This window comes from Lolium rigidum, chromosome 3 (genome assembly GCF_022539505.1).
Source record: "Lolium rigidum isolate FL_2022 chromosome 3, APGP_CSIRO_Lrig_0.1, whole genome shotgun sequence".
Lineage (NCBI taxonomy): Eukaryota > Viridiplantae > Streptophyta > Magnoliopsida > Poales > Poaceae > Lolium > Lolium rigidum.
In genome coordinates, this window is record NC_061510.1 from 15,485 (window position 1) to 26,840 (window position 11,356).

Below are 11,356 nucleotides of genomic sequence, written 5' to 3' on the forward strand. Positions count from 1 at the left end.
GCACTTACATCAAAACACAAAAAAATTAGTTGCTAGCTTTACTTTATTTACTGTCTTGTTTGCTATATCAAAAATACAAAAAAATTAGTTACTTGCATTTACTTTACTTATTTCATCATGTTTCCTTTTAATTTTACCGCAAAGAACATACCGGTAGGACAAGGGTCTATAATTGGGAGGAACAATATAGAAGAATTTTTCACCCATGTTAGTACCGTTGAAGATTTTGAAGATAGACACTTGGTAGAACTTGCTCCTACTTATGAAATTGCTCTGCTGCTGCTTTCGTTCGCTTGTTGGAAACTAAATTTGTTAATCTCAATCCTATAATCCAACACATGTTTCTTACACTTGGTGATTTGGAAGAGGGGGAAAAGAAAGATTTTGTTTTAGAAACCCTTCTTAGAGAATTTGGTGGTCTAGCAAGAGAAGCTAGAAAGGTCTTCGCTAAATTTAATATGCTTGGTTCTCATACTAATTTTGTTAGTCTCCTTGAAAAAATGGATATGGATAGGATAAGGTACACTAATAATGCTAATGATGGAGGGGAGATCAAAGCACCAATATCATGTAAACTCCTAGCTATGAATGATGCACTAGAAAATAACTATGCTTGGCTTGTTCCTGAAAATTTGTTTGATGAGAGTAGCAAGCCCAAGACTAATGAAAAGGGAGACGCTGAAACTTATGTATCCAATATACTATGCATGGTTGAGAAAACTCCAAACCCCGCTATAGGTGCACCACCCTTCGATGCCACTTGAGAAACACTTTCTGCGCCTAGCTGAAAGGCGTTAAAGAAAAGCGCTTATGGGAGACAACCCATGTTTTTACTCCAGTATTTTTGTTTTATATTTGTGTCTTGGAAGTTGTTTACTACTGTAGCAACCTCTCCTTATCTTAGTTTTATGTTTTGTTGTGCCAATTAAAGTCTTTGATAGAAAAGTAAGTACTAGATTTGGATTCTTGCGCAGTTCCAGATTTCTTTCTCTGTCACGAATCTGGGTCTATCTCCTGTAGGTAGCTCAGAAAATTAAGCCAATTTACGAGCATGATCCTCAGATATGTACGCAACTTTCATTCAATTTGAGCATTTTCGTTTGAGCAAGTCTGGTGGCCTAATAAAATCCATCTTTACGGACTGTTCTGTTTTGACAGATTCTGTCTTTTATTTCGCATTGCCTCTTTTGCTATGTTGGATGAATTTTCTTTGATCCATTAATGTCCAGTAGCTTTATGCAATGTCCAGAAGTGTTAAGAATGATTGTGTCACCTCTGAACATGTTAATTTTTATTATGCACTAACCCTCCAATGAGTTGTTTCGAGTTTGGTGTGGAGGAAGTTTTCAAGGATCAAGAGAGGAGTATGATGCAATATGATCAAGGAGAGTGAAAGCTCTAAGCTTGGGGATGCCCCGGTGGTTCACCCCTGCATATTCTAAGAAGACTCAAGCGTCTAAGCTTGGGGATGCCCAAGGCATCCCCTTCTTCATCGACAACATTATCGAGGTTCCTCCCCTGAAACTATATTTTTATTCCGTCACATCTTATGCACTTTGCTTGGAGCGTCGGTTTGTTTTTGTTTTTTGTTTTGTTTGAATAAAATGGATCCTAGCATTCACTTTATGGGAGAGAGACACGCTCCGCTGTAGCATATGGACAAATATGTCCTTAGGCTCTACTCATAGTATTCAAGGCGAAGTTTCATCTTCGTTAAATTGTTATATGGTTGGAATTGGAAAATGCTACATGTAGTAACTCTAAAATGTCTTGGATAATTTGATACTTGGCAATTGTTGTGCTCATGTTTAAGCTCTTGCATCATATACTTTGCACCCATTAATGAAGAAATACTTAGAGCTTGCTAATTTGGTTTGCATATTTGGTTTCTCTAGAGTCTAGATAACATCTAGTATTGAGTTTTGAACAACAAGGAAGACGGTATGGAGTCTTATAATGTTTACCATATGTCTTTTATGTGAGTTTTGCTGTACCGTTCATCCTTGTGTTTGTTTCAAATAACCTTGCTAGCCTAAACCTTGTATCGAGAGGGAATACTTCTCATGCATCCAAAATCCTTGAGCCAACCACTATGCCATTCGTGTCCACCATACCTACCTACTACATGGTATTTATCCGCCATTCCAAAGTAAATTGCTTGAGTGCTACCTTTAAAATTCCATCATTCACCTTTGCAATATATAGCTCATGGGACAAATAGCTTAAAAACTATTGTGGTATTGAATATGTACTTATGCACTTTATCTCTTATTAAGTTGCTTGTTGTGCGATAACCATGTTTACGGGGACGCCATCAACTATCCTTTGTTGAATATCATGTGAGTTGCTATGCATGTCCGTCTTGTCTGAAGTAAGAGAGATCTACCACCTTCATGGTTGGAGCATGCATATTGTTAGAGAAGAACTTTGGGCCGCTAACTAAAGCCATGATTCATGGTGGAAGTTTCAGTTTTGGACACACATCCTCAATCTCATATGAGAATAATAATTGTTGCCACATGCTTATGCATTAAAGAGGAGTCCATTATCTGTTGTCCATGTTGTCCCGGTATGGATGTCTAAGTTGAGAATAATCAAAAGCGAGAAATCCAAAATGCGAGCTTTCTCCTTAGACCTTTGTACAGGCGGCATGGAGGTACCCCATTGTGACACTTGGTCAAAACATGTGCATTGCAAAGATCCGGTAGTCCAAGTTAATTAGGACAAGGTGCGGGCACTATTAGTATACTATGCATGAGACTTGCAACTTGTAAGATATAATGTACATAACTCATATGCTTTATTACTACCGTTGACAAAATTGTTTCATGTTTTCAAAATAAAAGCTCTAGCACAAATATAGCAATCGATGATTTCCTCTTTGAAGGACCATTCTCTTTACTTTTATGTTGAGTCAGTTCACCTATCTCTCTCCACCTCAAGAAGCAAACACTTGTGTGAACTGTGCATTGATTCCTACATATTTGCATATTGTACTTGTTATATTACTCTATGTTGACTATTATCCATGAGATATACATGTTACAAGTTGAAAGCAACCGCTGAAACTTAATCTTCCTTTGTGTTGCTTCAATACCTTTACTTTGATTTATTGCTTTATGAGTTAACTCTTATGCAAGACTTATTAATACTTGTCTTGAAGTACTATTCATGAAAAGTCTTTGCTTTATGATTCACTTGTTTTCTCATGTCATTACCATTGTTTTGATCGCTGCATTCACTACATATGTTTACAAATAGTATGATCAAGGTTATGATGGCATATCACTTCGAAATTATCTTTGTTATCGTTTTACTCGCTCGCGACGAGCGTAACTAAGCTTGGGGATGCTTGATACGTCTCCGACGTATCGATAATTTCTTATGTTCTATGCCATATTATTGATGATACCTACATGTTTTATGCACACTTTATGTCATATTCGTGCATTTTCCGGAACTAACCTATTAACAAGATGCCGAAGTGCCGGTTCTCGTTTTCTGCTGTTTTTGGTTTCAGAAATCCTAGTAACGAAATATTCTCGGAATTGGACGAAACAAAGACCCGGGGCCTATTTTTCCACGGAGCTTCCGGAAGACCGAAGAACATACGAAGTGAGGCCACGAGGTGGCGACACCACAAGGCGGCGCGGCCTAGGGGGCCCGCGCCGCCCTATGGTGTGGCCCCCTTGTCGGGCCCCGACTCGCCCTTCCGCCTACTTAAAGCCTCCGTCGCGAAACCCCCGAGGCGAAAATCCACGATACGGAAAACCTTGCGAGACGCCGCCGCCGCCGATCCCATCTCGGGGGATTCGGAGATCTCCTCCGGCACCCTGCCGGAGAGGGGATTCATCTCCCGGAGGACTCTACACCGCCATGGTCGCCTCCGGAGTGATGAGTGAGTAGTTCACCCCTCGGACTATGGGTCCATAGCAGTAGCTAGATGGTTGTCTTCTCCTCATTGTGCTTCATTGTTGGATCTTGTGAGCTGCCTAACATGATCAAGATCATCTATCTGTAATACTCTATGTTGTGTTTGTCGGGATCCGATGGATAGAGAATACCATGTCATGTTAATTATCAAGTTATTACATATGTGTTGTTTATGATCTTGCATGCTCTCCGTTTCTAGTAGAGGCTCGGCCAAGTTTTTACTTTTAACTCCAAGAGGGAGTATTTATGCTCGATAGTGGGTTCATGCCCGCATTGACACCTGGGGAGTGACGAGAAACCCCTAAGGTTGTGTTGTGCTTGTTGCCACTAGGGATAAAACATTGGCGCTATGTCCGAGGATGTAGTTGTTGATTACATTACACACCATACTTAATGCAATTGTCCGTTGTTTAGCAACTTAATACTGGAAGGGGTTCGGACGATAACCCGAAGGTGGACTTTTTAGGCATAGATGCGGTTGGATGGCGGTCTATGTACTTTGTCGTAATGCCCAATTAAATCTCACTATACATATCATGTCATGTATGTGCATTGTTATGTCCTCTCTATTTGTCAATTGCCCGACCGTAATTTGTTCACCCAACATGCTTTTATCTTATGGGAGAGACACCTCTAGTGAACTGTGGACCCCGGTCCATTCTTTAATACTTGAAATACAAATCTGTCTGCAATACTTGTTTCTACTATTTTCTCTGCAAACAATCATCTTCCACACAATACGGTTAATCCTTTGTTACAGCAAGCCGGTGAGATTGACAACCTCACCTGTTTCGTTGGGGCAAAGTACTTTGGTTGTGTTGTGCGGGTTCCACGTTGGCGCCGGAATCTCCGGTGTTGCGCCGCACTACATCCCGCCGCCATCAACCTTCAACGTGCTTCTTGGCTCCTCCTGGTTCGATAAACCTTGGTTTCTTTCTGAGGGAAAACTTGCTGTTGTGCGCATCATACCTTCCTCTTGGGGTTGCCCAACGAACGTGTGAAATACACGCCATCATTGGGATATCTCATTAAATCCTTCACTTGCCTCTTCGATCCCAGAGGAGGTGTGTGATACGTCTCCGACGTATCGATAATTTCTTATGTTCTATGCCATATTATTGATGATACCTACATGTTTTATGCACACTTTATGTCATATTCATGTATTTTCTGGAACTAACCTATTAACAAGATGCCGAAGTGCCGATTCTTTGTTTCTACGCTGTTTTTGGTTTCAGAAATCCTAGTAACGAAATATTCTCGGAATTGGACGAAATCAAGACCCGGGGTCCTATTTTGCCACGAACCTTCCGAGAATGCGAAAGGGATACGAAGTGGGGCCACGAGGGGCTGCCACCATAGGGCGGCGCGGCCCGGCCCTTGGCCGCGCCGACCTGTGGTGTGGGGCCCCCGTGTGGCCCCCACGTTGCCCTTCCGCCTACTTAAAGCCTCCGTCGCGAAACCCCCGATGCGAAAAACCACGATACGGAAAAACTTCCCGGAGACGCCGCCGCCGCCAATCCCATCTCGGGGGATTACGGAGATCTCCTCCGGCACCCTGCCGGAGAGGGGATTCATCTCCCGGAGGACTCTACACCGCCATGGTCGCCTCCGGAGTGATGAGTGAGTAGTTCACCCCTGGACTATGGGTCCATAGCAGTAGCTAGATGGTTGTCTTCTCCTCATTGTGCTTCATTGTTGGATCTTGTGAGCTGCCTAACATGATCAAGATCATCTATCCGTAATACTCTATGTTGTGTTTGTCGGGATCCGATGGATAGAGAATACCATGTTATGTTAATTATCAAGTTATTACATATGTGTTGTTTATGATCTTGCATGCTCTCCTATATTAGTAGAGGCTTCGGCCAAGTTGATGCTAGTAACTCCAAGAGGGAGTATTTATGCTCGATAGTGGGTTCATGCCTGCATTGACACCTGGGACAGTGACAGAAAGTTCTAAGGTTGTGTTGTGCTGTTGCCACTAGGGATAAAACATTGGCGCTATGTCCAAGGATGTAGTTGTTGATTTGTTATCACCAGAATTTGACCGAGTCAGAGGTGGGCCGCGATCGAGATGGACGTGAAGAAATATATATATAGAAGAAGTATGTGGATCGGCCTTTTATACCAAGTTGGGCTTAATTGCCCGTATATCTGTAACATATTAGATCGCATCTTAGTTTAGAGATAGAATCTTACTCGTGCACGGTTTGGTGCACGCCCACATTAGAAAGTCCGCTGGACTATAAATATGTATCTAGGGTTTATGGAATAAACAACAACAAACGTTCAACCACAAACAAATCTCGGCGCATCGCCAACCCCTTCGTCTCGAGGGTTTCTACCGGTAAGCATCATGCTGCCTAGATCGCATCTTGCGATCTAGGCAGCACAAGCCTGCCTACGTTGTTCATGCGTTGCTCGTACCGAAGCCTTTTTGATGGCGAGCAACGTAGTTATCTTAGACATGTTAGGGTTAGCATTGTTCTTCATGTTACATGCTTTCGTAGTGCAACCCTTGCATGTCTAGCCGCCCTTACGCCTATCTTAGGCGTAGGGGCGGCACCCCGCTTGATCATAGTTTAGTAGATCTGATCCGTTACGATTGCTCCTTGTTCTACAAGGATTAGTTTAATATCTGCAATAGTTAGGCCTTACAAAGGGGGAGGATCCAGCGGCACGTAGGGTGTCGTTCGTTGGCCCTAAGCGGGATGTTCCGAGGATCAACCTCGTGTTGGTTTTTAGGCCTTGTTTAGGATCGGCTTACGATCACCGTGCGTGGCCGCGAGGCCCAACTCGGAGTAGGACGATCCGATTATGCGGTGAAAACCCCACATCGTCGTAGATCTCATTAGCTTTACCTTGATCAAGCAGGACCACCATATGTTCGGACACCTCGTCCGAATCATGGGTGGATCGGCTCTTTGAGCCGATTCACGGGATAACCCGAGAGCCGATCGAGGCTCGTATTTAACGTTTACGTGTGTGCCCTGCGAGGAAACTAAGCGAGGCATCATCCACACCTTCCCGACCAGGTATAGGTCAGGTGGCACGCCCTTGTGATAAACATCGGTGCGTGCGACCGAAGGCTTTGCGGGCCGTCGCTCGGGGGACTAGGGCCAGCCGCAGCCCTAGTTGTTCCCGGCTCTACGGTGTTGCCCGTCTCTGCCCGCCAGTGGGTTTCTGACGTCAACACATTCTGGCACGCCCGGTGGGACAGTCGACGACATCCACGACATCTCCATCTACATCCAAGATGGCGGAAGACACTCCGATCACATACGCGGATCTGCCTGATGAGCTCAAGAAGAAGCATGACGAGATCAAGGCAACCCTCGAAGCCGAACTCATCGGCTCCTTCCACCGAACCCGCTCTCATGGTGTCAGGTGGAAGGGTTTCACACCTGAAGGCGCGCTCGATGGAGTGGACCTGTCCGCCCCGTCAGAAGAACGCACCAGGTCGCTGCGGCAGGAGATCAACTACATGGTGGCTCATTCGCTGCACCGCCACTCTGAGAGCCTGGTGAACACCTTGGAGCGTGTTGCTCTGCGCGTCGTCCAGGAAATCATGAGTCACCGGTACTCCCCGTCGGGACCGGCTGCGGGGACTTTCAAAGGAGAGATGCCGCTCCAGCCCCGGCCGTTCGCATGGGTAGCACCGGAATTGCCGAACTCATCGGCATACGTCGTCTACAAGATTGGTGGTGATCCTAGTGACTACCAATTCCTGCTCGAGCCACCTAAGGAGGTCCCGCACGGATACGCGTGCGCATACGTGCCGGACGAGCAACGCCTTGGCACTCTCGAACCAGGCTGCAATAACAACGGCCTGCGGAACGGCAGGAGGAACGTCGGGAGCCGATCTCGAGAAGCGGTCGTGGCCGGCTAAGTACGCCGCCCCGACAAACCTCCAAAGCCCAGCTCCTGCGGTTGGCTTAGAACCGGAAAAACAAGCATGGCTGGTTAAGTATGCCACCCCGGCGAATCTTCAGGGTTCGACACCTTCAGCCATCACGGCGGATCAGATTTGTGCAATTCTGAAAGATCAGTTCGGTATGATGCCGAAAAGGAAGGCGTTCGGCTACACCAAGCCGTACCCCAACAGCTACGAACTGATCCCGCTGCCACCTAAATATCGGCTCCCGGACTTCACAAAGTTCAGTGGATCAGACGGGTCCAGCTCCATCGAGCATGTGAGCCGATATTTGGCACAGCTGGGCACGATCTCAGCATCAGATGAGTTGCGCGTGAGGTTCTTCTCACGGTCCCTCACGGGATCGGCTTTCGGGTGGTACACATCGTTACCACCGAACTCCATCCAAACTTGGAAGCGAGTTGGAAGAGCAGGTTCCATGAACAGTACCACTCGGAAGCTTCCGAGTCTAGCATTGCCGATCTAGCACAACTACGACGAAGCGCGGAAGCGTGACGAGAATACATCCAGCACTTCGGGAATCTTAGGAACCGATGCTTTTCGGTTCGTATAAGCTGAAAAGGAAGCGATCGAGTTGGCGGTAGCAGGCCTTGCCACACAGCTCAAGGACACGGCCTCCCAAGCAGATTATCCCTCGCCGGCGCACATGGTTCGAAACTTTCAGCATATGAACAGGCGCCACCCGGACTCGTACCAAGACAAGTTCAAGCGTGCGGTGGCCCTGGTTGATGCGGAGGAAGACGAAGTTCCTGCGGGAGACCAAGAAGTAGCGATGGCTGAGTGGACTCGGGGAGGAACCCCGTGTCCCGCAAATGGGTAAAGCCACCGAGCCCGCCCGAGGGGATTTGATTTTGACGTAACCAAGACCGAGCAAATCTTCGACCTCCTACTCAAGGAAAAGCGAGTTGAAGATACCTGAAGGTCTCAAATTCCCCACGGCGCAAGAGCTGAATGGAAAGCCATACTGCAAATGGCATAACTCGCTCTCCCATGCCACCAACGACCGCGAGGGTGTGGCGTCGGCACATCCAAGCGGCGATAGAGAACGGGCGTCTAATTTTCAACCGGTACGCCATGAAGGTCGATACCCAGCCCTTCCCCGCCGTAAACATGGTGGAGTATGCTTGCCATGCGAGGGTGCCAGCCGGGTTTCCTGTGCAATATCAACATGGTAGATCTTGGACACCACGGCGGCAAGGATGGAGATGAGGGCAGCTGCTCTCATAGCAAAGATACGGAGGAAGCCGCTCCACGCGATCGGCTCCGCCAAGACGGAAAGCGCTACGTCACGGAGGGAGAAGTGAAGAACATAAGATATCGGCGACCTCTCTCTCGATCACCTCCTCAACAAGTATGTGAGTCGGTACGACCAACGCCGACGGTCCGGCGACGATGATGAAAGAGTTCGTTTGGCCGGAGAAGCCGAGAAGACATCGTCGGCGAGAATCGCGATGAGGAGGAGCACGAGCGTTGTGCCAAGGGAAAGGCAAGGGAGCAAGACGACGAGGACAGAGCCTCGGGATTGTCCTTTCTTCGAGGACACTCGCTGGGATTCAGGAATGAGCCGATTGCCAACAATCGGCAATTGCCCAGAATGCAACCGGAAGAAGAAGGAGGCGGTGACATAGGCATCCCAAATGGGCCTGCCAAAGATAGTACCCGGGGTTTATCGAAGGCCCACTACCCGAAGAATAAGAAGGTTCGAGAGCCCAAGATATGTTAAGGAAAGTAGAATTGTAATAGGAAGTGTTGTTTGTAAATCTGGCGGGATGAGTTAGAAACCGTCCCGGACTCTGTAACTTGTACAAAACGAAACCCTCGACTCCACCTCTTATATAAAGGGGGAGTCGAGGGACGAGGAGATCATCAAATCATTGTCTGCAAACCCTAGTTTTCATAATCGTCGAGTACTTTTCGGCTGAAACCTTCGAGAATCTACTTGCCCTCTACTTCTAACTAAACCCTAGCCTACAATCCATAGGCATTGACAAGTTAATCCCTTGTCAATTGGCGCCGTCTGTGGGGAAACAGCGGGAGGAGGAGATTGGACTGACGTGGTGTCCTCGGAAGATCCCGCAGACTTTCGAGAATCCACGGGATCATTCACAAAGGACGGAGCTTCTTGATTGTCGTCGGTAACAATGCCCATTTCTTCGACTTCTCCATCCTCGGGAAGAGGAGGAAGGGAAGCCATAGTAGGGTGATTCTACAAGAAAATAGCGACAAAGGGAAAAATAGAGAGATATCAATGCAATGAGATGTGGGGAAAATTCAGAACAAGATGAAAATTCGAGAAGACAAAATACCTCGGGGAGAGGATTGGTGGAGCTGTAGGGTTCCACGCGACAAGAGGAAGGAATAGGATCCCTCTTGCTCAGCGAGGTAATTCTTCGAATAAGCTTCTCCAAGTCCTTCACAGAAAAATCATTGGAGAGCCTATTGGCGTCATTGGCACCGGAGTACGTCCAAAGGGGATTTTTGCGAGCACGAAGAGGCTGCACTCTAATCCTAAGAAAATAGGCAGTGATTTGGACACCAGATAACTCTTTGCCTCTAGTATTTTGAAGCTGATGAATACGAGACATAAGAGCTTCGTCGCCTTTTTCTCTTCTTCGGAAGCTTCGGCGTCCCAGGAGTAGCGGCGTTGAATTTTTGCGTTTCCGTCGAAAGGAACTATGTTGTGTTCCACGGAATTGGCGCTTTCTTCGTGTATATAGAGCCACCTTTTGCGCCATCCTTGGACGAGTCGGGAAATTTGACGTCGAAATAATCGACATCGGTTCGGACACGGATAACTACGCCACCTATGTTGTAGGTGGCGTTGTGAGCGCCATTGCGGCGAAGGCAGAAAATGCGCTTCCAAAGAGCCCAATTGGGAGCGACTCCAAGAAAGCATTCGCAAAGCGTGATAAAAATAGAAATGTGAAGGATGGAATTGGGGGTCGAGTCGGTGCAGCTGAATCCCATAGACAAAGAGAAGACCGCGGAGGAAATCATGGATTGGGGTAGAGAGGCCGCGGATGAGATGATCAACGAAACTAACCCGATACTCCATTGGAGGCTTGGGGTAGCTTTCTTCGGCTGGGAAAGCGGATGGCGTCTTCCTTCTTCATCGGGCCGAGCCTCTTCAGCATATTGACATCTTGGTTGGAGATTTTGGATCTCTCCCACTCAAGATCTTCGGCGGCCATCTTGGATTCCGGAGTGCTTCGTGGCGAGTCGGACGCGCACGCGGTGGCATCAACGGCAATGGGCGAGCAATGTATGCGAGTGCGGAAAATCGGAGAGAGTTGGGCGCAGGGGAAGATTTGCGAAGAGGAACAGGTGAGCGGCGCAAGCGAGGGATGAACGGAGGTTGAAGACAGGTTTATATAAGAATTGGGTGAAGCGATGGGCCGTTGGATGAAGAAATCGTGTGGTGAGAATAGATCTTCTAGATACAAGGGCAAAACAGTATTTTTCTGAGATAAGCGTTACCGTACATGC